The sequence below is a fragment of the Protopterus annectens genome, chromosome 2.part0 (assembly GCF_019279795.1).
Source record: "Protopterus annectens isolate FY-2018-M chromosome 2.part0, PAN1.0, whole genome shotgun sequence".
Taxonomy (NCBI): domain Eukaryota; kingdom Metazoa; phylum Chordata; order Ceratodontiformes; family Protopteridae; genus Protopterus; species Protopterus annectens.
The window spans coordinates 262510777-262537102 of record NC_056728.1 but is presented as its reverse complement, the minus strand read 5'-3'; the positions used below and the strand labels follow the sequence as shown (position 1 = coordinate 262537102).

Here is a 26326-nt window from a genome sequence, read left to right as displayed (position 1 = left end):
GAAGAGGAAGGTAGTCCACACAGCCTATCTGGACTTTGCAAAGGCATTTGACACAATACTTCACTCGGGCATCATAGATAGCTATCTGGCTTAAATATAAACCCCTATGTCACAAGATGGGTGTAAACTGGCTCAAAGACAGAACCCACAGGGTGAGAGTTGCTGGAGCCAGGTTGTCAGACTCGAAACCATGTCACAAGTGGCGTCCCACAGGAGGTTCATGTCCTTGGGACCACTCTTGTTCGGTATATACTTTTCCGAGGTACAGGCAAACGTGGGAGGACTCACCCAGCTCACCAAGTTCGCAGATGACTGCAAAACTGGGGTTGCCATAATCAACTCTCCAGCTGACATAAACATCCTTCAAAAGGTCTCCAAAGAGACAGATAACTGGTGCCAGTGCCATGGTTTTTAAAGCTAAATGCCAAAAAATGTATAGTCGCACCCCTTTGGCAAAAAACAATGTACTTACAAATTACTGCACATAGGTGGAAACCCATTAAGTACAGAGAAAGTTATTAGGGACCTGGGACCCAAGTTGATAGCAATCTCTCCTTTGAAAACCACATTTGCCAAAAGTGGTTAGAAAGACCTTCTACATAGCCCACCCTCATCACGAAGGGTTTCTACATCTAGATCAAGAGAGGTAATACCGTGTTCCCTTTATTCATCCTCGCTCAGGCCCATCATAGAATACTGGTAATGCCCCTTTTTGGGATGTACCTTACCCGACACCTGCAGCAATTAGAAAGACCCCAAAAGTATCTCACCAAGAGGATCAAGCGTGGCTCAGAACAGATACACATAACTGCTCGGTTAAAAAACTCCAGCTCTACTCAGTTGCATATAGCTTACTACTTGAGGCTTATCTTATGCCTGACATACAAAAGCTAATGTCAAATCCAGAATTAATGGACATGCTCCCACCTCAGTAAATCTAAATCCCTTAGAGCCACACCCAGCTCGAGGGGACTTGAACCTCAACACAGAAATAAATAGAACTTGCTGGAGGACAGGTTTGGTTCATAACCCAGAGGTCTCCCTTAAGCTCTGGAATAGGAATTCAGCTCATATGTGAGGCAGAGCACCCTCACTGAATCTCTTCAAAGAGTTAGAATCTCGATAGAAAGATGGGGGATCGTAGGTTGTCCCAGGGATTACTCCCATGTCACTTTTAGACAGAGGCACAGTAAGCTAAACCTTAAAAGGGCACAGTATACTCAAATCAAGGGGTAGCGTAAGCCATACAGAATCAGGCTAGGCTTATAATTGCCCCAGGGCAGATAGCCTAGTATGAACCTATGAACCTATGAATCTATCTAAGAATGGGCTTGAACTTAGAGTATCTGGCATGGAAAACTTCCGAACAAATACGATCAACAAGTTGTTTTGGATAATACCTGTCAGTAAATAACGGTGTTAAAAACCTACATTCACGGGAAAACAATAAGTCATTGCTCACAATCCAGGATGACCTGATAAATGCCTTCATGAAGTGTGGGTGTTGACTGATGTACAGCAAAAAGTTGTTCCTATAAGTTTTTTTTCCTGAAAACAGTATATTCAAAAGACAGAGTGGAGGAATTAAAAGTGATCTCTGTATCTGGTGAAATTTCGTGCCAGTGGAACCAACTCCTGAAACAACATATTTTAAAAACTTAATACTAGTAGATAGTCAGTCTATGAAAGACTGTAGCCAAGCAACTTTGTTTTCAAACACTGTAATGTTACTGCTACTTTTAAGAGAAGTTTAAACTGCTACATGCTTGCACATGCTTGTCTATGCAGGTATTTGTGAGACATGCAGACCTTTTTATGTCGGCAAAACTTACAGATGATTATCTGACCACATTAAAGAGCATAACATGGCTATAAGAAATGAAGATCACACAAATGCTTTTGGAAAACATAGCTTTTTATGTAATAACTTCTCGTTTCAAATTTCTATTAAAGCTTGAACAATTAGATCCTTTCATGGGTGCACTGTGACACATTGTTACAAATGCGCATTACCAGAGTTAAAATGGCAACTTTTATTGAATGCAGAAGCTCCTCCAGGTACTGATGAAAACCTTAATTTTAAGTGTGCAATGTGCTAGTATAGGTAACCAATCATTAGTTACCTGCCAGAGTCTTCCTATTGGCTACTGTACTGTTTTAATTTAAACATCTGAAATGCTTCCTGACAATAGGCTGGCATGTTCTCTAAATTCTCTGCATTACTTTATTTTTTGAATACTTTTATTTTGTTTCTGATGAAGTTTGTTAGATACCATTAAAGGAACTAAAGCGCTCAACATCTTTTGGCTGTGTGTTTATTACTGTCCTTGAAGTTTAGTTGATAATATATATATATATATATATATATATATATATATATATATATATATATAAAATAAATAAATAAATAAACACACAGTTACCTCCTACCCTATATATCCCCTAAGTAACTCCCCTACTGCGACCACCAAGGCAGACACACACAATCACTCTCACACACAACCCTACCATATCTATCCTGTAACTTCCTACTGCAAATGTCCTGGCAGATACACACTCACACTGACAAGCACACCTTACAATGTTCATACTTCTATAAACACTCATGCGATGTACAGCCCACACCCATCCAGGTGCATCCCTCACTACCACACCACCACCTTGCTGTCCCCTTAACTCCTCAGCACTAACATCTCATTACAATGCACCTGAACACTAGCTTTTGGCATCGTGTTCATTAACACAGGAGGTTGATAAACCTTTCACAACAAGTGAGAGTCTTGAATTTGTTTTGGCTTCTGTAAATACATTACTGCAGGAATTTCCAGGGAAAGCCACATGGCTAGTAGCATAGGTCAGTCCCCTAGATCATAACAGTAATCATGGAAATGCTGCCTCTGAACTCAGAAATCATTGATGTGAAGTGTACATCAAAGCATGTACTCTACTCTTTCTGAATCTAGGTTAAGCAGCATTATGGGCAATATCTTGGAAAGGACGTAAGCTACACTTCATACTTCCTTCATGGATCACTACCAACAATGATTCAAATGTCAGTATTTCCTTAATACAGTTAACTGCCACTACGAGCATAAGCACCACTGTAGGCAGTATAAACCAGTGTAAGGAAGAAAAGGCAAGAAAAGGCAAAAACATAGAAAGACAGTAAAATTAAAGAATGAAGGAAAGAGAATAAACAGAAACAAAAAACATTGTAGGTAACATTTATCCAAAGAATACCAAGAAGCTCTGTCTTGGTTGAAAAAAGAGGTATTGGGGCCATAACAGTTTCAGTGTGCAAACATATGGAACCGGAATATACCACAACTGGCATGTAAATATATCTGATTTTTATTGTTATCTGCACATTTAACAAAATGCTAGAGCTTCAATACTGCCTAATGCAAAACAAAGTACTTTTATTATAGTGGACAGAAGGAGGTATAAAATATGAACATTTGAGCCTGTCAAAACCATCCCATGTGCTGCCATACACCTACTGTTTGCACTACTAATTTTCAGGTTACAGAAACTTTTCTCTCTTCTAATCATTCTAGGTTGAACAATGTGCAAGCCTGGCGTGTCAACAAAAGATGACAGATGTGTTGTGTAATAATTATATAAGCAGCTTTTTATTAGATTTTAGGGTTTACTTTTTATAGTCCAATTCTCATTTTAAGCCATAAATGCTTTTTATTTTCTATGTCACTGTGAATGCAAAATAATTTATTTCCTAGCACGTATACATATGTTGTCCTCAATGTACTGCCGCAACATCTACACAACCAAAGCTTACTGAACATACTTTGTGTCAGCAGCCCATCACTCCGATTCTAAACCATACCAATACATAAAAATAAACAAAAAAAAATGCAGCCTACTGTCAAATACCTCCATCTCGTATCTGAATGAAGAAACAGGCAACAAAAGTAGTCAATATATTTTTCAAAAAAGTAGCATTTAAATTACTCTCTTAGTGTTAAGTAAGTAATTTTTAGTGGAGTCAAGGCCTTTGGTGCAGTGGTAGCGCTTGTTGCCTCCCACAGCAAGAGGTTCTCCTGTCTCGAGTTCTCCATCTGGAGTGCCTTCTGTGTGTGGAGTCTGCATGTCCTCCCCGTGGTCGGCGGTGGCGCGTTTGAAAGACGCATCCGTCGTGCCGAGGCTTGCCTTTGTCATTGAAGGTTGGGCGGCGCCGGCTCCGGGCAACCTCGACATCGCAATAAAATCTACTGCCAATCATTGTAGTGGACCGGAGTTCCGCTGTGGCGCACTTTAACTGGGAAAAACCTAAAAGACAAATAAAAGAGGTGTTTAAGTAATTTTCATTTTGAAATTAAATTACTTTAAAAATTATGAAATTTCTAACCCCAAAATCATAATCCAGTTTGAAATTTCCTCTCAAAGTAGTTACAAATCTTTTGCTACTGTTTGCGCTTCTATTAAGTATGTATAAAATCAGAAACAGTAGCAAAGCCTTGCTTTCTGGGATGTTCATCCTGTTTTACCATCAGTTTTCTACTAAACAGGATAGCCACAGTAGTCTAGATATCATAACTTAATGAACTGCTGGCAGGTTTCTTGAAAACAATGTTTCATTTTATTTTAGATACCATGTCAATAAAAATTAAATTTCTTTGGAATTTGCACAGCTGTGCAACCTCCTTACTCTAGAACTATGCTTGTGAAAGGAAATGTACTAACAAGACTGTACAAAGAAATTAACCACCGTCTTCCATCAGTTTATCCACTAACCAGTGAGTTGGTGTGGGTGTGGTTGAATGGCTGGTGGAAGATGGAAGTGGGGAGAACTGCTAGGAGATGGAAGGTTACCCGGTATTGTGTGCCTGCTGTTTGCATATGGTTCTAGTCAGACTGAAATGTTTCCAGTTCATCAGTCCTAGGTAAGCTTGGCTTATTTACATGTGTAGAAATTCAATTGCTCTTCTGACACAGAAGCGAATCCAAGTTTATTCTGCTGTATCTTGCATGCATGTACAGAAGTACAAAACACTAACTAGTGTTGTTTCTACAGAGCTGGATCTTTCAAAGACAGCCCATATACAACGCAATAAAACAAAAAGTATTTCTACAGAGCCTGCTATATCAAAACAAAACTCATTTGAGAATCAATAAAGACCAAATCATGAGTATACAGATGAATACATATTCAAAAAATGATATGTTGCCAACAATCATACCGTAATATTTAGAAGAAGGTGCATCTTGTGAACCTGAAACCAAATCTACCACTATTGCATTCATAGCTGACAACTTTATAGATCTTGTATTTCTGCAGTCATTTTAAAATATATTGCTTCCCCTGCGATCATACATGCCAGAGCAAATGTTCGCTCTCCACCCAGAAAATGCATTTCCCTGTCTCCTGCCTGCATTAGTAATTATTCTATCAAAAGAATACAATCTGCAGGCTATATTACCCTACTGATGAACTTCAAGCCAAGAACGGATCCCTGAAATAATAAAGACCATGTTGTTTTTCCTTGAAATCATTTAAAATAATATGTTTAACTAAGAAGGTGCTTTTCTTTCACCTGCGTGTCTCTGACACATGCAGAATCTGGCAATAACATGCTGGTCACTGGAAGTACAAGGCTATGGTATCTTCCTGACTGTAATAATGTTCAGTGTTTGCTGATTTTTTTCCCCTTTGTTTTCCTTAAGTTTTGGTAGTTCTGTTACATGAAAGGTAAGTCCTTCTGTCCCCTGCTACAATAATAGTAATAAGCAGTACAGCTATGGCTACAGCTCCAACTAGTGAAATCATTCCCATCTCATTTGCATTAGTGACCACGGTACACAGTACTGCATAGCAGAGCTGTAGACTGACAAAATGAATCACAATAATGTGTCTATTTAGATGGTCGCCACAATAAGTCTTTGTGCCCACTGAGTAGCGCACAGCTACAGTTATCTCACTCCACAAGGGGATCCACCTTGGATCCTGGGAAAGTACAGTTTTGTACCTACCATAAATGTAGATGTTCAAGTGTAAACACTGCTGCAGTCATTACACTTCGGTTATCCTGCCGTCAGTCGGCCTGAGTTCCAAAGTCTTGGTCTGGCATCGGTTGCTGTCGTCTCCTCCCTGACGTCCGTGCGACAGGGGTATATAAGATGCAGCAGACGACATTTTCTTTAGTTTTTCCTTGCCCCAGATGTCAGGTGCCCCCAAATAGGCAGGCAATTCAAATTGCTAGTAAAGTATACATAAGAAAAGCAAACAACAACTTTCAGTTACCAGCAAATACTCCCCATAGGTAGTAAAGGTGTTAGAAGACATAGAGTACGTACCAGCAAGTAAAGAGAGGGGAAGGAGGGAGGTAACCTGGACTGCAACAGTGTTTACTCGAACATCTCTACATTTATGGTAGGTACAAAACTGTACTATGGCTAGCCAGTATTTTTCTGCAGTCGTATAATTGGAATCCTGGCCTTGAGGTAGAATTGGCTGGTTCTATAAGGCATTAGGGCTGACTGTAAAGTACCTGGCACAGCAGTCGTGAAGCCAACTCTGGATTTGGAGTATAAAGGCAATGGTAATGCTTGGTGAGGTATGCACAGAACTCCATGTTGCTGCTTCCAAAAATATCCTTGGTAGGTACTCCTCTGGGGTGAGCCGAGTCCAGTGGCTGTTGCCCTGGTGGAGTGAGATCTAATGATACTAGGTATATGGGTTTCCCATTTGTGTATAGCAGAAATGTATACAATGTCCTATCCATTTTGAAATAGTCTGTTTTGAAATGGCACTTCCCTCTCATGCTCATGTAGCATATGCTGCAATAACTGCTCAGATTTTCACCAGAAAGCTTTGGTTTTGTCCAAGTGAACTGCTGTGATGTCCAAAAGAATGCAGTAGTTTCTCCCTTTATTCTGGCTTTGGATAAAAGTTGGCAGTGATAGTTGGTTTAGAGCCACACTTGATACCACTTTTGTCCTTAAAAGTAGGTTAGTTCTTAAAGACACCCTGTCCTGGTGGAAAATGAGGAAAGGTTCCACTGCCATCAGTTATACTGTAATTCTGAAACTCACCGTTACTGATGTTATTGTTAGTAGAGCAGTTTTTCCAAGAGATATACTTTAATTCTGCTGTGTTAGCTGGCTCAAAAGGAGGTAAAGTTAATTTTCCAAAACAAAAGTTGAGGTCCCAAGTTGGAGTAGGTGCTCTACGGCAGTCTTATGTTTTAGCCCTCTGAGGTACTGTTAGCGGTAAAAGGGGTGTTTTTTAAAAAAGTGGGGGCCCAATTTGATGGTGAAAGGAGCTTTGTAGCTCTAGGTTTTTTTTAGAAAGGATTTTGGAAAGGGGTCGGTTTTAATGGCCAGGCAGACCTTATTTTGATGGTGGAAAGGGCCCCCGCGCCTCCAGAAAATTTTTAATCCAAAAGTTTGGGAAAGAGGGTCGGCTGTAGCTGGTTCCAGGGACAGGTTTTCATTTACTGGTGGTTTCCCGGATTGGTTTTTGGTCCAGAATGAAAATCAGCTTGGGGGGGTTCTTGTTTGCTAAGGTTTTTAAGATTGGGTTTTTGGTCTTGGGGTTTGGGTGTGAATCCGATTTTGGCTTTCGCGGTTGGATTTGGAAAAGGGTGGTCGTGGAAGTTTTTTAAGGTTTTTCCAGTGTGGGGGCATCTTCCAAACGGTATTTTGGCTCCTTTGCGGTTTTATGAGTTCCCTTTTGGGGAGGAGAGTGGGCTACTTTGTTTTTCCCCTGAATAGGGGATTCCCCTTTCCATCTTGGGGAATCCTTGAAATTTTTTGTAGCTGGCCCGTTTTTTTCCCAGCATGTGGCTCCCCCAAACTTGTTTTTCTGAATTTTTACCAAGATGTTTCTGCAAGTATTGCCTGTGTTTTTTCTCCCAAAATTTTGTTGCGTGCTTGTAGTTAAGTTTTCCACAAGGTCCTTGGCTATAAGGATTTGTCCTTGCTTTTTTAAAAAATGTGGGTTTTCTGTTTTGAATTGCCCCGGAAAACAATTTTCCCGGGCCCTTGTGCTGCAACCAGCATCTTTTTGATTGTTGGTGCTTGTTTAAGGGGTTCCCTTTTATCCTGCCTTGGCCCCCACGAAAACCGTTTAAAGGGAATATTTCTGGTTTAAATAAGGTTTTCCCTTTTAGGTACCAAAATTCCCAATCAAATCCGTTGAGCAAGGAATTAGTGGGATCAGTTTTTAAACCCAGGTTTAGACATAATTTTAGGTTTTGTTTCCTCAATGAAATCTGGCATTGGTTTTGTTGGGATGATAACCCCGGCCTGAGATTTTCTTGGGAAGGAATTTCTTTGTTGCATATTGAAAGTTTGATCGTTGTCCCTTTTCCCCGGGATAATAACATCTCACAAGCTAAGAATTTTCTCTTGAGGGCCAGGTTTATTTTTTTTTTCTGTTCCCAAAATTAATTAAATTGCCAGGCCCTTTGGAAGCCTGCCTTGTTAACAGGAGCGTCAGCAGAAAATTTTAATTCCTTTTGCCGCATGAATTAGGTCCGGGATTTGTGGATGGGCAGAGGTAAGCCAAAAGGGGGGTCAGAGAAGTTCTTGCCCCGCTAAGAACTGGGTATTCCATTTTGTTTGGGAAAATCCCGGTATGTCGAGGTCCAAAGGCCCCAAGGGTTTTGCCCCTGGGAAAGAAGTCTGAGTTAAAATTTTGTTTGCTCCGGGGGTGGTTAAAAAAGTCCAGAAAGGGCTCAGTTTGTTTTCTTGGGCCCCGATTTGGGAAATTTGTCCTTTTCCTTGGGGATTTTTAATGGCCCTGTCCTTTAGTCAATTTGGAACCTTTGCCCCTTTTTTTGGCCCGATTTGGATTTCCTTTTCCTTCAGGGGTGAAAAAGGGGGGCCCGTTTGGAACTGTTGGGAACCCCTTTTGGGGGTAATGGTTGGGGTTTTCCTTTTTCCCCCGGGGCCCAGGAGCTGTTTGGACCCGTGTGAATTGAAACTGCTTTAGGTGGGGCCCGTTTCCCCTTTTTCTGGCTGGGCACCCCTTTTTGGGCCTTTGGGGTTGGGGCTTACCTTAGACTCTGTTTCTGTTTTTTTTCTTACTTTAAAACCTCTTTGTTCAATTCCTAACAACTGCTGAAAAATCCAAATTTTTCTTTAAATGCCTTAACTATTTCTTTAAACCCCTGCCCTTTAAAACCCAAAAAACACTCCCCCCAGGGGGCTCCAAAAATTTCAACAACTTCAAAGTTTTTTCCCCGCATGCTCAATAAACCTGAAATTTTTTTAAAAAGGGGGTCTAAAAAACAAAAGTTTCAAAGTATTTTCATTGTTATGCATGATAAATGCTTTTTAAAAGGGGATCTGAATCAGAAGGATTTTTTCTGGGCTCATAAAGTTAATTTTAGGGGGAAAAGGCTTTTAATTCCCGGTTTGTGAGGCTTAATTTCTTTCATTTTCTTGCTTGGAATCTGTCAAAGGATTCAGTTACTACCAAAATTAATGTTGAGGGGTCTTGGTTTAGTAATTTCAAGGGAACCCCCGTAGGGGGTTTTCTTGGAAATTTTAAAATTTTCCGGCCCCTTATGCTTCTTTTGTAAATTCCCCAGGGGTATTAGAGGAGCGGGATTTCCTCAGTCGCCCCCAAAATAGGGGCCAGGGAAAGGAAAACTAAAAATGGAACCTGATTGAAAAATCCACCTGTTCAGCTACAAAAGGAAAACCCCAAAAAAAGGGTTGAAGGTTTTGCCCTTTGGCCTGTCTAAGGATGGAGGGTCTGGAGAAACTGTATTTGGTCCTTTTTTTAAGGAGGTTAAAAATGTACAGTTCAAGTGCTAAGCTGAGTATACGTGGGAAAACCCCAAGGTTGTGGGTGCAGCACTAGTCTGGAAAGGGAGGATGGCCCGAAACTGCGTGCCAAACCCGCCAGTTAGTAAATGGAAGGTGTGTGTTGGAGAAAGGGCAGCTCCAAGGCTGCTTAAAACCGGAGGAACCCCTGGGAAAGCTCGTAGTTTTTGGGGGTTGGGGGGTGGGCCCATCTTGTGGCCGTTTTATGATGGGGCAAAAATTTTGCATGGGTATTATTTTGAAATTGTTGGGAAATAGCCTTTTTGGCACCTGTAACCTAGGACAAAAGAAACCGATTCCCGTGGCTGGCCTGGCTGGGAATTCCCAAAGGGAAAGGAAATCTTTTTTTGTTAAAGGGAAAAAATTTTTAATTGGGTGTCTGACAAAGTTTTTTGGGTACTACCCTTTTTAAAGGTGGGTTTTGGGTTTGAAGGGAAAAAATTCCCAGGAAAAATGAAGGGCACGCAAAGGGGTTTTGCTTAAACCCGCGCAGAAGATAGAAAGGGGCTGTTTTATACAATTGTGCGTTGGAGCGGCCCAAGGAGAGGGCAGCTTTTCAAGGGTTTAGGCCCGCCGGACTGGGGTTTCCCGGGGGTAATTTGCTGAGGACGTTTAAAGGATGAAAATTTAAAAAGATCTGGTGATTTGCGAAAGGCTGAACGGATTTTATGGAAAAAAATTCCCCGTTTAACATCCAGCTGGTAGGAAAATGGGTTTTATACCCAGATTCTGGCCCTTTTTGATTCCCGGCAAAACGTTCCATTTTCGAAAGGCCCTTTTTTGAATCCCGGCCTAATGACATCCTCACCTTTAGAGAATCTGTTGGGAAAACCCAAAAACCCATGCAGCTAATTTTGGTTTGAACCTGAAGAGTTTAAATGGGTGGGCAACAGAGGACTAGGGTAGGTCCTTTGGGGGGTTGTTTGGCTCTTCAGGGGCGGAACCCCTGGGCTTCCGTCTAACAAAGTTTAAGGCCTCTGCTGGCCTTATGAATTTCCCCAAAAAGGGGAAACAAAGGCCTTACTAAAAAGTTTTTGAAAAAATGGTCCAAATTTTAGGGCCGGGGTGATAGGTTCCTTTCAAAATTAACTGTAATTTCTTTGGGGGCAAAAACGCGGTGTATAAAAACTTGGGAAATTGGGGGAAAAGGCCTTTCCCCCCGTATCTGCCCAAACGTTAGGGTCTTCCATGTGGCCTTCCCTAAAGGGTTTCCTAGTAAGGAATTCCCTTGTTTCCCCTGGGTTTATCTTCTGACTATGAATATTCCTCCCCCTTTTTTTATGTACCCAACACTGTTTTTGGCCACAAAACTCCTGATCAGAGGTCTTTGAAGCCATAAAGATTTTCCCGCTAATTCCTTTTTATTGATTGTAGGGCTTCTCCTTTTGGGCCCTTTTCCAAGCACTGTTGCATGGTTTCCCCTTTTTGGGGGTATTTTAGGCAAATCCAGGGGAAAAACCTTGTTTCTGGCATGCTTGGGGGAAAGGTTCCTTTAAAAACATATATGGAAAAATTTTTCCCAACTGTCGGGAGCCTTTTTGGCCTTTAAGGCCTAATGAGTTGAATGGATTAGAGGATCAAATCCCTGCCCAGAGTCAGGATTGGAGTAGCCTGGTAGGTTGCCATTTTGCGGAGAATTGCCCTTGTTTCCATGAACCTTGTTTTATTTAAGCTGGGGAAAAAATTGGAGAGGTATATTTGATTTCTTTTGTTGATTTATCCGAATTCACATTTAACAAAAGCCCGGTGTTTAAAAAATTTCCTTCGTCCTTACCCGGATGTAAAGGGGAATTTGGGAATTTGAGTCTCAAAGGAAAATGTGACATTTAAAAATTGGGATAATAAACAAAGGGAAAGCAGAGAATTGATAATGGGGGAAATTAAGAAACTAGTATCTTTCAATTTGTTAAGGGAATATATTTACCAAGAAGCCAAGACTTTTCCCAAACATGGAAGAAGTTTTTAAGGGGCCCCTTATTTTGGTACTGAAAAAGTTTTTAATATGTCTAAATATCTCCATTTTGTTCCTTGGGAAGAAAAGCTGAATAAAATGATTGTTCTTTCAATTTTTTTAAACTTTATGGGAAGAAGTGAAAAATTTTTTGTGTTTGCCTTTATTTGTGAGGTTTTGGATGCTTCTTTTGAAGGTGTAAAGGGGGAAACCAGCCTTGCTATTAAAGTAGAATCATTTGTCTTTTTAAAAATAAATTTTTGAGTTTAAGGAGTTTTAAAGGGGAAAAGCTTTTCTTTGGGGGTTAAAAAAATATTTGTTGTTTTTAAAAATTATTATTACCCTTTTTCTTGCCCTTGTCTGCTCTGAAAAATTTTAGGTTGGTTATTGGGGGAAAGCCCTTTATCTGTTGGTGGAAAGGGGAAATTTTAAAACCCTTTGTAAAAATTTTTGGTTTACCCAAAAGGAAAACTTTTTTTTTGGATTATTCCTCCATTTTTATATTAGTTAAACCAAAAATAAATTTAAAGGGTGCTCTGTAATTTACCTTACATGATTTAAACTTCCTTTACCAAGAAATTTAAGATAAAGTTGTAAAACCTAATGGGAAAAAAATCAAAACAATTTAAGGAAAGTTTTCCCAATGTTAAAATGCAAAAATCAACTTTTTAAATTTGGGGTGGGGAGTAATTTTTTAAGAATAAAAAACGTTTATTTTCATATAACTACGTTTAATGTCTGGAAAAATCGAGGGGACACTTTTCCCCATTTCTAAAGGGGAAATTTTTTGAATAATGGGTTTTAAATAGAGGAAAAATTTTTGGATTGAATAGTTTCTGGTCAACATAAGGGTTTGTATAAACGGTGGAAAACAGGAACCCGGGAAATGTTTTTAAAGGACCCGGAGGAAAATCTATTTGGTGGTTTGTTAACATAAAAATTTAAAAAAGGGGAACCCGGGTTTTTTAGAAGAAAACCCTGGCCTTTTCTTGGAATCTAGAACTTTTTGTAAAGGTTCCCAATGTATGAGGTTTCAAAAGAAGTCCTTTGGGGGGACAAATAATTCTAAAAGACTTCAAAAAAAAACATATTGGTTAAAGTTAATAATGAGGCTTATTGAGGAAGGTAAACCCTTTTTAAGGGGGAAAGGGTTTAAACCCCATAAATAATCAAATTAGCCATTTTAGCATCTGTTTTTGGAGGGTTTTAAAAGTTTAGGTGTTTTTTTTTTTCATGGTGTTTTTAAAATTTTGTGGAAAATTTCAAAAAGGAAAAGGTGAAACATTGAAATGGAGGCTTTAAATTATTTAAAGTGGGGTATTTAGTTGGAATCGAGGGCCCGCAATTACGAGCAGGTAATTTTATGGAAGGTGCCCTTTAGAAAAAACCGAAATGCGTGGTTTTTTCGTGGACTATTGTCGTCCCTTTCTTTGGTTTTACTCAAAACTGAGTCGGAGATCCACGACATAATATTATAATTTACCAAAAATTTCAATGGTTTAAAGTGCTTTGAATCAGCCAAGGCAGGCCAAACCTGGTTTTCCCAACAGTTACGAAGAGTGGAAAACTATGGATTTCTTCCCCCTGAAATCAATATTAACTTGTCTGACAGTCTAGAAAAAAGGCAACGGGTATAACTTTCAAAAACTTGGGGAAATACAGAAATTAAAGGGGTGGCACGACTTTCAACGCTTTTCTTCCCCCGGAGGAAAACTGAAAAATGCTTTTCTCCCTTTTTAAACTCGTCGGGAAAAGACGGCCCAACCCAATTTTGGTTCGGCCACAGACCTGAGAATTAAACCCCCTTTTAATATTCAGCTTATAGATAACACTGGGTTGCGAGAGGTTATCCCCCGGGTTTGGTGTTTCAGGGCAAACAGGGCTTTTAAAACCCAAAAATTGGGAATCGGGTTGAAGGGGGCAGTTTTCTAAAAAATTTAGGTTTAAGCTGGTTCAGACCATTATACAAAATTTAAAGGGTTCGGGGTCTGTTTGGGGAAAAAGGGGCTCGCCCTTTTTTTGGGGTTCTGGTTTAAAATTTTGGGTTCCCCAAAGGGAAAAACTTCCCCCCCTGGAAAGTAAGTTTCCCAAAAATAGCCCAGCAGGCCTTTTGAATTCCCCAGCTTTGTTTTATAAGGGGGAGAAAATCCAGGTTTAGGGTAATTGAATTACCCTGGTGGTAATTATAATTGCATCCTTCTGTTTTTGGAAAGGGACCCCCTCAGGGAAATTGGGTTTTCCCTTTTGAGGTTTGTTTTGGCATGGGCCTGTGGAGAAGGTGTTTTTTCTTTGTTTTAAAGGTTAGACTTAGCGGGTTTTTTAAAAATTAATTAGTGGTTTAAACACGCTAAGGTGATTTTCATTTTGGGGTTTTCTGAATTTTTGGAGGGAAAGCTGGCCGGCCCCCAGCTTTTGGGGAAAAGGGTTTTTTGGTTTGCTCCCGAAAAGGAAACCGGGGTTTGAGAGGCCTGATTTGGGGCCCCGGAAACCCATCTTGTTTTAGTTTTATTTTCCGTAACGGAATTCAAAGCGCTTAGTTTTTGGGCCCATAATTGGCAAAAAAACCTGTTTAATTCCTTGTTTAAAATAGAAAAACTGGCCCCTTTTGGGTTGGTTTTGGGCCTTGGGATTGGGGACCTGGAATTGGTCCTTAGAGTATTTGTTCCCACAAAAATAAAGATTTAAATTTACTCATTGGCCCGGGCAAAAAAGTTTCCCAATATCTTTGCTGTAAAGGTTCGGTTGTTAATTTCTCCGGAGTGGTGACCCGGACTTGAAGGGTGTTCACTGGCCCAAGAAAGACAAAAATTCTCCCCAACAAAAAACCCTGTAATGACTTAGGGAAAGGGAAGGGAACCTCCAAACCCAAAAATTTGGAACCAGGCCGAGGGGGGAAACCCCAACCCCAAAACCAAATTAATGACTCAGCAGGAAACCAAACACTATCCCAACTACGGTCTAAAAAATGCCAACAGGAACCTAAAAAAAAGACAGCAAGCTCAAAAACACCCCACCCCTTGGGTTTAAGGCCAGTGCCCTTTAACCGCTAACTTGAAACAACCCAATTTAAAGGGGGAACTCCATCAGCCACTGAAATCCCACCATTCACCACCCACCGGAATCAAGGGAAAAATTCTAAGGTGGGGAAATCACACACTAGGGTTCCAACATTTCAAAAAACCCCCATTTTATGCCGTTAAACCAGCGACCTGGACTACAGAAAGGCTGGGAGCTCTTTTGGCATTACCCGGGCCCAAAACCCAAAGGGGGTTTCCCCCAAAAAAGAAGAGCCAAATGAAACCAAATGAATCCCAAAAATTTACATTCTTAAAGGCCTTCAAAGGGGTCCTTTTCCGGAAAATGGGTAAGCTCAAAGCCAAGGTTTAGATTCCCTGTACTGTCATGAATTCCCCAAAGGGGCTTCACCCAAGGGTTTTAGGAAGCTAAAAGGGGCAAACCCACCTATAACCAAATAGAAAAAAGAGGAAAACCCCTAGGCAACCTCATCACTAAGGCTTTCTCCAGAAAAAGGGATTGTCCAGTACAAAACCCCTTTTGCCTCAAAAGACCCCACCTCAGGTTTACCTCAAAACCAACTTTTGGGGGCCCAAAAACCACCACAAAAAGGTAAACAATTCCCAAAACCCACACTATTTGGGGAACAGATAGCATCAGAGGCATCTTGCTTTAAAAGGGATCCCAGATTTGCCTGCTACAAAAATCCCAAACCCAGAACCCACTCCGGCCTAAACCTTGGATTAAAAACAAAAAACCCAATTGGGCGACCAATCCCAAACTGAATAGACTGCCATACTGTCAACAATGCCCTTTTAAGGGAATTTAAACTATGGGAAAAGGAAAATTACCCTACAAAGGGACATCTGGACCTGGTCAAAAAAATGGGGAAATAGCCAGGGAATGTTCCCCATGTAAGCCCCGGGGGATAAACTAATTCATTATAACCAAACCCCCCCTCCCAAACAAGTGAAAAACCTAAGAAATTTCCCTCCCCAAAATTTTAATTTCTTAGGGGTTATTATTTCAAAGACAGCGTTAATAAACTTCCATAACTAGGAATAAAGATCATGCCAAAAATTAGACAGGAATCCTCAAAGGAAAACCCCCTGGGAACCCCGCTAAAAACCTTTATTACAAAAGGGTTTCTACACTTTGGATCCCCAAGGGGGCATACCCTTCAGACTTCATACAAAAAAAAAAACTAGCCTGAGAAAAAAACACAGGAATAAATAATTCACAACTTTCTAAGTTTTGTTAGGTGGGTGGAACCAAAAGCTTAATTACAAAATGGAAAAAAAAAACCCAAAAGGGGCCCCAAATTCTGTCGTTCAGCAAACTCACAGGAGAAATACATCCCGGATGCCGCCCAAAAACTTAAGTCAAATGAACCTCCAGCAAAAACGCCGACAAACTGTGGCAAAGGGCTATTAAATTAAAAAGGGTAAAAAAATAAAACATTTATCCAGCCAAAGAAATTTACCCAAAGAGGAGTTGAGAGTGGGTTTGGTTTTTCCAAAAATGTTGTCAACGGGCCTAAATATCCATAAAACCCTTTTTGGTCGAAAAGCTATGGAAAACAAAGGTTTTAAAAAAGGATGAAAAATAAGGGACTCCTCCATTCCTTTGTTAAGGGCCCGATCCTTTTTCCCTAAACCTTTAAATTTTGGGAAAAGCAAAGGCCAAAAAGCAGGGGAAATTTCAAAGTCCGGGAAACCCGACCTGAACTATTAAATTGGATTATGGGGAAAAAACCCGGAAAATAAAACCTAAATTATAGTGGGCAAAACCTCAAGGGCGGAAATGGTTTTCGGAAGTGCTCCAAAACAGTTGGTGTGTAAAAGGTTTGGGCTGGGGGTTTGTTCATGTATTAATCTGGAAAGGGCAGAAAGGAAAGGGGAAAGGAAAAAAGAACTGAAACAATTCCCAACAAAGATTAAAAGGGTTTTTGAAAAACACTGCCGGATGGTAAAAGCTAAAGAAAAGTGTTTAAATTTTCCCTTTTTAAAAATGAAAATTACAATAAGGAAATTAAGGACAAAAGAAGTTTAAAAGGGGCGCCCAAAATTTTTAAAAAGGGAATTTTATTTACAACCCTGCCAATTGAACATTTTATTCCCAAACCCAATTTCATTTTTTTAAAAAATTTCCCCTTTAAAACAAGTTCCGCCTTTTTACCCCCCCAAAAAACCCAAAAATTTTATTTTGCCCCCCTTTTTTACCTTACCGGGGCACCTCAGCCTGGAAAGAAAAAAACTTACCAGGGAAAAGGGAAACAGTGTATCTTTAAAGGAAACTCAGCTTTACATGGCAACCCGTCAATATGTTCGAAACCTTTAACCATTAAAAAGCTATAGAAACAATCCTCAACAACTCTAACCAATAATCATGCAGGCAATTCAACCAGGTTTCACTAATAAACACTCTGGAAACAGTGATAGATAAGCCAAAGGGCAATGCAGAGAATTGATAATGGGTTGAACCTGCAAGAAATCTGAGGTATCTTCTGCAATCTTGTCTGATAGGGACATGCAGGTATGCCTCCTTGAGGTCCAATGTTACCAGCCAAGACTCCTTACCCAGCATAGGAAGAAGCTGCTGTAATGTGAGCATCTTGAATTTTGGTACCTGTAAATATGTGTTTAGGATGGACAGGTCTAAGATAGGTCTCCAGTCTTTGTCTTTCCTTGGTACCAGGAATAGTCTGGAATAAAACCCATGACCTTGTTCTTTTGCATCTCTTGAATCGCTTTCATGTCCATGAGAGCTGAAATTTGTTTTTGTGCCTCTGCCCTTTGATTTTGTGGCAGGTTTGGCATGCCTCTCATTTTTGGAAGGGTGTGAAAGTGGAACCTGTACCCTCTGTCTATAATGTCCAGAATCCATTTGTCTTTTGTAACAATATGCCAATTTTTTGAGAATAATGCCAGTTTTTCGCCGAAAGGTGCTGCCATTAAAGCTTTGCTTGGCAGGTAAAGGGGGAAGTCATTGTGTCTGTTTTCTAAATGACTGTGGTCTATCTTCTCCACCTCTTGAGGTTGGTGCTTGCCACTGTCTGGCTCTGAAAGATCCTTGAGGTTGCCCTCTACCCCTTGGGCGTCTGTATCTGCCCCTTTGAGGTCTGTCCGTGGCTGGAAAGGACCAATTTTTTGAAGGCCAGTTTCTGCTAAAAAGTGGAGGTTGTACCTGCAGGAAATCTTTCACTGTTTGCATTGATTTCGCTTTTTCCTCCATTTTCTTTAGTACCTCTTCAGCTTTAACACCAAACAATACATCTTTTTGAAGAGGTGCATCCAATAATTTAGCTTTGACATGATCTGGTAAGGCTTGCTCTTTGAGCCAAGCATGTCTCACGATAACAGACCCCGCAACAGCAGCTCTACATGAGGCCTCTAAAGCATCAAAACCACACTGCAAGGTATGTTTACCCACTTGCTCTGCACCATGCAACAAATCCTGCAACTCCTTTAAATCTGGTTGTTCTGGTTGTGTCATTTTGCTTTTCAACTGAGATAACAAAATCTGTTGATACTTTAACATATGGAACTGACAGTTTAATGCCCTCATGGTTAAAGTGGCTGAGGTGTACACCTTTTTCACCCACCTTTCTAAAGCTCTGGAATCTCTCTCTGAAGGTAATGGGTTTTTAGCAGTAGAGGCCTTAATTCCTTTGGGACCCTGTGAAATAGTTTCTGGGTCAGCAGTATGGCTTTTGTATAGGAACTGGTGTGAATCAGGAACCCGGTAATACCTGTCTGATTTAACAGGAGCTGGAGGCAAAGAATCTGGATTAAGGCTGGCTTCTGTGTACACATCATCCAATATATCTAAAACAGGAGGGATAGCCAAGGGCCTATGCTGGGGGAGCAAAAGAAAATCCCTGAGCCTTTTCTTGGAATCTGAGTAATCTTGGCCTTCCCAGTGAAAGGGTTCCCTCAATGTATGTAGGGTTTCCCCAAAAGAGTAGTCCTCAGGGGGGGAGACCAAGGGAATAGACTCTTCTGCATCAGAGTCTTCGAAAGGAGAATAGGCATAATCCTGGTCCTCAGAATGTTCAGAGGTAATAGAGGCTTGATCTGAGGAAGGGTAGTCTTCCTCTAATCTGGGCCTTTTGTCAGAGGGGGGTTGAGAACCCCTGATAAGAGTAATCAAATCCTCAGCCATTTTGAGTATCTGTTTTTTAGGCATGGGGCCTTGAGAGGGGGTCTGAGGTCCCTGTTTTTTGGTTTTCATGGCTGCTTTAGATTTAGTGAAAGCTTTAACAGAGAAGGAGGAAGGCCTGAAAACACCTTCAGAAATGGCAGGCCTGTCTAAACTCTGAGTTTCCCCAAGAGTGGCGTCGGTATCTGTAGTAGGAATGGGGACCGAGGAGCCTGCCACCTCGAGTACTGAAGACACCGGTAATGTTGTGTCATCGGTACTCAGGGGCTGCGTAGACGCCTCGCTGAGAACCGGAGAACCGGTAGTCGGCCTTAGTGTGGTGTTAGTAGTCGGTGTGGACCTCATAAGTCGGTCCTTATCTTTGCGTCTTTTACTCAAAACTGGAGTCGGAGTATCCGACGACATAATATAATAACATTTTTTACCAAAATAGTGAAGGGCGAACTCCGCTTAATAGTCATGTTGAATCTAGCACAAAAACGGCAGGCCAAGACGTCGTGGTCTAGGCCTAAGCAAGGTATACAGAAAGAGTGGAAATCCTTATGCGGTATTTGCTTCCCACATGAAATGCAATTATTAACTATGTCTGACATCAGTCTGAAGAAAAGTTTCCCAACGGGTACTTAGCTTTCAAGAAGACTTCGGCTGAAATATTTTCGTAAATCTCAGGAGCTGGCCGACCGGCACTTGCGAACTGCTTCTGCTTCGGGCCCCGCGCGGCAAGAAAGACTGAAGAAGATGGCGTCGGCTGCCTCTTTTATACCCCTGCCGCACTGACGTCAGGGAGGAAGCGACGACAACCGACGCCAGACCTAGACTTTGGAATTCGGCCGACCGAGGACCCGCATGACGGCAGGATAACCCATCTGTAATGACTGCAGCTGTATGCACGATGAACATCTGGGGTTTTTTGCTGATGAGGCCTTAATCCCTTTGGGTCCCTGAGAAATAGTTTCAAGGTCAGCAACAGGGCTTTTATACAGAAATTTGTGTGAGTCAGGAACTCTGTAATGTCTCAGATTTTACTGGGGCTGGAGGTAAGGAGTCAGGATTTAAGCTGGATTCAGTATACACATCATCCACAATATCTAACACTGGCAGAATAGCAAGGGGTCTGTGTTGAGGTAATACAAGGAAGTCTCTCAGCCTTTTCTTGGATTCTGAGTAATCCTGGCCTTCCCAATGGAAATGCTCCCTCATGGTGTGTACGGTTTCCCCAAAGGAGTAGTCCTCAGGCGGAGAGGCTGATGGAATAGATTCCTCAGCATCAGAATCCTCATAAGGGGGTAAAGAATATCCTAGGTCTGAGGATGAATCTGAAGAAATGGACACCTGGTCGGATGAGTCATAATCTGCATCCTGTCTGGGCCTTTTATCAGGAGGGGGAAGGGACCCCCTGATCAGGGTGATTAGGTCTTCGGCCATTTTGAGCATTTGTTTCTTAGGCATGGAGGCCTGCCCTGGAGAATGCTGTATTTGTTTCTTTGTTTTAAAGGGAGGCTTAGACTTAGCAGAGGGTTTAATGCTTAACTCAGTAGGTCTGAAAACACCCGCTGAAGTTGTGGACTGCTCAGCTACTTCGATTCCCTCTGAAGGGTTAGTTTTGGTAGGCTGAAAAACGTGTGCGTCCAAAGGCCCAGCCAGCTCCACGTGGGAGTCGGAGGTGGTCTGTGGTTCTGCCCCTCGCTGAAAACCGGAGAACCGGCGACCAGCCTAGAAGAGGCCTCGTCGTCAGTTTTGGGCCTCGGATGCCTATCCTTGTCTTTACGCTTTTTATGTATTCCGGTCATCGGAAGTTCCGAAGGCATGGTGTAATTGAATTTTCTGCCAAAATAATGTCGGGCAAAATCAAACCGATGTTTAATAGTGCGCTTGTTAAACCTAGCACAAAACTGACAGCCAGTGACGTCGTGGTCTGGGCCTAGGCATGGGATACAATAGGAATGGAAATCCTTATGAGGTATTTGCTTCCCACAAGAAATACAGTTATTAACTTTTACTGACATTGGTCTGAGGCAAGAAAAAGTTTCCCCAATGGGGTACTTAGCTTTGTAGAAGACTTCGGTTCTGGATTCGGAATGAAAATCTCAGGAGTCGGCTGACCGGCACTTGAGAACTGCTTTTGCTTCGGGCACTGAGCGGCAAGAAAGACTGAAGAAAATGGCGTCGGCTGCATCTTATATACCCCTGTCACACTGACGTTAGGGAGGAGGCGACAGCAACCAATGCCGGACCAAAACTTTGGAACTCAGGCCGACTGAGGGACCGCCTGATGCCAGGATAACCCAAGTGTAATGACTGCAGCAGTGTAACACGATGAACATCTACCGTCCCATCAGTCTGACAAGCCTGATCTGCAAGGCCATGGAACGTATTATCATGGAACTTATAAACAAAGACATTGGCAAGCTTCAAACACTGGACCCCACCCAGTTTGGGTTCGTGAAGGGCCGATCGTGTCTCCTGAACCTGACTGACTTCTTTGAATCAGTCTCCAGAGCCGCGAACGAGGGTAAGGCAGTCCATGCAGCCTATCTGAACCTCACCAAGGCCATTGACACCATCCCCCACTCTGGAATCATAGATAAACTTACTAAGCTGGGCATAAATCCCTACATCACTCGATGGGTTGCCAACTAGCTTACTGTCAGAACCCACACTGTAAAAGTAGCCGACTCCAAATCCAGCTCCAGACAAGTGGAGTACCTCAGGGTACGTCCTGGGACTGCTCTTGTTTGGCATCTACATCTCTGAAGTACAGGCCAACACTAAGGGACTTTGGCTAACAAAGTTCACAGACGACTGCAAACTGGGAGCCATTACTGAATCCCCAAATGATGTGGACATTCTACAAAAGGCCTTACAAAAACAGATGCTTGGTGCCAGAGACATGGGCTCAAGCTCAATGCCAAGAAGTGTATAGTTATCCCCTGTGGGAAAAAACATGTACACATGAATTACCACATAGGTGGCTGTACACTAAACACCGAAAGTGTGATAAGAGACTTAGGGACACAGGTGGACAGTGGTCTCACCTTCGATAACCACATCGCCACAACAGTCAGGAAATCCTTCTATGTGGCACACCTCATCACTAAGGGCTTTTCATCCAGAAAAAAGGAGGTCATTGTCCCACTGTACTCATCCCTCATTAGACCCATCATAGAGTACAACACCTCATTTGGTATGTACCTCTCAAAACATCTGCAACAATTGGAAAGGCCACAAACACACCTCACTAAAAGAATCACAGGCCTAAAGCAGATGCCCTATCCTGACTGACTAAAAAAATTCCAGCTATACTCTGTCGCATATTGTCTACTCAGAGGCGATCTCTGCTTAACATACAAGGGCATGTCAAACCCAGAGATGTTGACATGCTACACTTAAAGAAATCCCAATCCATCAGAGCCACATGCTCCAGGGACCTAAACCTTGTCATCACAATGAACAAAACATGCTGGAGGGATAGGTTCTGACACAGACAATCCCCATACTCGGGAATAGACTGCCCATACATGTCAAGCAGAGTGCCTCTTCAAAAGGAACCTTGACAACTGGATGGGAGATAGGAAATTTACCCTGGGGATCACATCAGTCATCCTGCTAGACAGTGGTCCAGGGAAGTAAATATTGTGGGAAGAAATAGCCAGGGAATTGTTACGGCTAGGCTTGTACAGGCCCTAGGGCCGATAGCCTAGTATCATCCTATGAACCTATAAGCATTTCATACTCCAACGTTCAGGGGTGGTGGTGGTGGAACCATGGAGAAGCGTTTTCCACCTCTCTGAATTTTGCCAATTTACTTATTTTTGGTATCACTTCCATTTAACAAAAGTACAGCTGTGTAAGTAAACTTACCATAACAGTAGAGAAATCAAATGATCACTGCTGCAGAAAGCTTTAGCTACATGGGTTACATCTTGCATAGGATATAACAGACTGCCAATTTTCAAAGCTTAAGAGTACCTTTGATGTGACCAAACCATTGATTTTCTACACTTCTGTTTGAGCTGTCAATGGTCTGGACATCAAGCCCTTCAGAGCTTCCATGACAACTTTAAGAGAAAGACTGGAGTCCTGAAAAAGTCTCCAAAAAGGGAGACACTACGAAAGTAAAATCCAATGTCCACATACTGGCATCAAGAAACATATAAAAGTAAGGGGGTGGCTGAAAACTGATCAACAGCTTAATTACAACTCTCCCAGTGTAAAAAAAGAAACCGGTTGATAAGGGCCACAAATTCTGTCAGTTACAGCAAAACTCACTTATTGGCTAGTAAGTACACTGCCTGGATGCCAGCAAAGAAGAAACTTAAAGAGCTTGACAAATGCAATCATACCAGCAGAAAGATCTGTCCCTGACAAAACTGTGGCAAAAGGGCAAAATATTAAAATTGGGGAAAGTAGAGTGTAGAAAATGATTATTCATTGTATACCAGACAGAAAAGAAGCAAATTTATCCCAGCAGAGAGGGAATGTTGAGAGGTGGGTTTGAGATTTAAGAATTCAAGATAATGTTGTCATCTGTCATCAAAATATTTTTTACCTGGGGGATCAAAGTCATTTTTTGATGCAGAACAAGCTATGGGGAAATATTAAAGTTTGTCCAACAAGGGATGAACCATGAAACTGAGGGTGACTCTGCTTCTCATTCTTCTGATGTTAAGGCTCATAGATAGACTTTGCCAGTCAAAACTTTTCTAATGTTCCGAAGGAAAATGCTTGAAAGACAAAAAAAAAGCACAGAAGTTGACTAGAAGAATCCAGGGTAACCTGGACCTGAACTTGGAGTTTAGACTTGGATGATGGAGATGAACAGGAACAAGATGAACAACACTGAAATTAGTGAACGCGTGTGAGACTATAAACCATTAATTAGGTCTGTGAAATAGGGCTTTACAAAAAAAGTGGCTCAGAAAGATTGTATTTTTGTTGATATTGTTAAACTTGTTTGGGGACTAAGAGACATATGCCCCACTTCATGTCATTAAAGTCTGGAAGGACAGTAAAAGGGAAAAAAAGAGGGAGAAAAGAGAAATAAGTAACTAAGTAAAACAATTATTTTTCTTAACAGTATTTGTATAAATAAACTGCATGTTATGTAGTAAATTATTTTCATTGACTGTTGTATGTGATAAAGATGCTAAAGTAAATAAGTGCTTTTAATCTCTCTCCCATTTTTAAGAAATGTAGGCATTACAGTGTAACGAGAAGAAATGATGGACAAAAGCATGTTAAAGGGACAGTCCCAGAATTTAAAATTAGGGTAAGAGTTAAGCATACAGAAGTCATGCCCACTTCGACATGTCACCTTCATTCCAACCTACATTGTCATTTTACTTTTAAATATCCTGTAAATCCACAGTTCCAGTCTTGTTTCAGCTCCCAGGATAAACTAATCTTTGGATTTGTGTTTCTCTCTGACTTACATTGGACTGGGGACTATGGCCTCAGCTCCTGGCTCATAGTAAAAATAAAGAAAGCTGTACCAGGGAAAAGGGACATCAGTGTATACTAATTTTTAAAGTTTGCATCACTCATGCTTGTACAGATGTACAAACAGCCGACTCATAAAAATAGTGCATTTTTCTAGCAGTATTCAGAAATCAGCACATATCAACTAGAAGCTGAAAAAGGAACAGAAGAGTGTGTCTACTAATGCTCCAACCTGTCATACACTTGTTTTCTATATAATTACTAGCAGGTCAAAAGTCACTAGACCAGACTAGTATTCAAAAATCAAAATACAGTAAAACATGAAAGAAAGAGAAATATTGTTTCCACTACTGTTTGCCTGACTCAGATGCTTCCTACAGGTAGAAACCATGTCATAAAACTGTTGTAGATGGCCAGGATTCACAATCACCCCAGAATAAAATGTGAAATGAAAGAAACATAAAACTCTATTTAGTAATGTTTTAAAAGCCTTGCATTACTGATGTGCTTTCTAGAGTATCAGCAGAAGTCAAGTCATAAAACACCTGAAAGGCTACTTTTCTCAATGTGTAAAATGCACAGATTAAACTAATGAATGGCTAAGGGAGAGCTGTTGTCAGTACAACTGCAATTTGAGATGGAGTTTGACTAACACATTTGAAACTTCTTTCAGGTACTCTTCTCCCACCCCCTCAGCCAAAGGTGAGCATGTTCGGAAAAGCAACCTGAAATGTAAACAAAGGCTGAATCAAAACATACAATCCCTGGGACTGTCCCTTTAAAGTCAAAAGACTATAATCTTGGGTTGTTGGGGTGGTGGATGGGGTGTAAAAGTGTACTAATTATAATATATATAGAAATTAAATGTCTTCTTTACTTTTACGTATGTGAATGTTTGGATTAATGCCCTTGGCGTAATCTAATGACATTTGTTTCTGAATGTAAGTGGGTTTTAAAAACTAACAGACCACAATATAATAAATAATTTTCTTTAAGTAAATGTTCAGTGCCATTTGAGAAATCTGGAGTTGAGGGCAGCTCTAAATTTAGTTCTTATGACCCCATGGAAACAAGCTTACTAAAGGTGAAGGCAATAGATGACAGGTCTGGACATTGTTTATTGAGAGAAACATAAATTAAAAGTTACAAGGCCAAGCAGTTCAGTAAAAAATAAAGTTTGAAATTACTGGAAGTGAAGAGATAGCAGCTTTTCTGGTAACTAAATATTTTAATGCATTTACTAAAACACTGGACAGTCAGTGTACCTTTTCTTAAGGCTAAAAGTTAATGTTTTCTGAAAACATGTAAGTTGTTTTACACACCTGGGAAGGAATTAAAGATATGAACAGACAGCTATTAGTGTAAGTAAGAGCACAGGCAGTAACATGCATTTTATGAACAGACAGCTATTAGTGTAAGTAGGAGCACAGGCAGTAACATGCATTTTAACATGGATAACCTTCATTTTAGTTTAGATTTTTTCCTTTGTGTGCAGCTGTTAATTTGGGGCAACTGTTCCTATCAGGAGGGTTAAAAAGAAGTTATGTACTTACCATAACATTCCATGTGAGTTGTTCATCTCACCTTCATTCTTTACTGATGGGTTCGGAGCCGATTCCTTGGCTCTAAATAAGGACCTACTGCAAAGCTCAAGGATTTCAAGTAGCTCCAGGCCAAGTCCCTATCTCATGATGCACCGTGAGTTACCTCAGATTCTTGTTTGCTGTGTAAGATAATACCATATGTCATTCTATAACTCCATAAGAAAGAAAGTATAGAAGGGTTGAGTGACCAGGAAGGATCTAGCATCTCAGTCTTTTGAAAGCCCAGGAGGGGGTAAGAGGGAGGGATGTAAGAATGAAGGCAAGATGAACAACTCACATGGAATGTTATGGTAAGTACATAACTTCTTTATTTGAAGTTGTTCTATCTCGCCGTTCATTCTTTACTAATGGGTAGCGTCCCAAG

General features: G+C 41.0%; 1 protein-coding gene across 4 annotated transcripts in view; it reads right to left on the bottom strand.

The window, feature by feature from the left end:
* SRFBP1 (serum response factor binding protein 1) overlaps positions 1–26326 on the bottom strand; it is a 1736845-nt gene that overhangs the window by 382245 nt on the left and 1328274 nt on the right. The gene's annotated exons all lie outside the window — the stretch shown is intronic.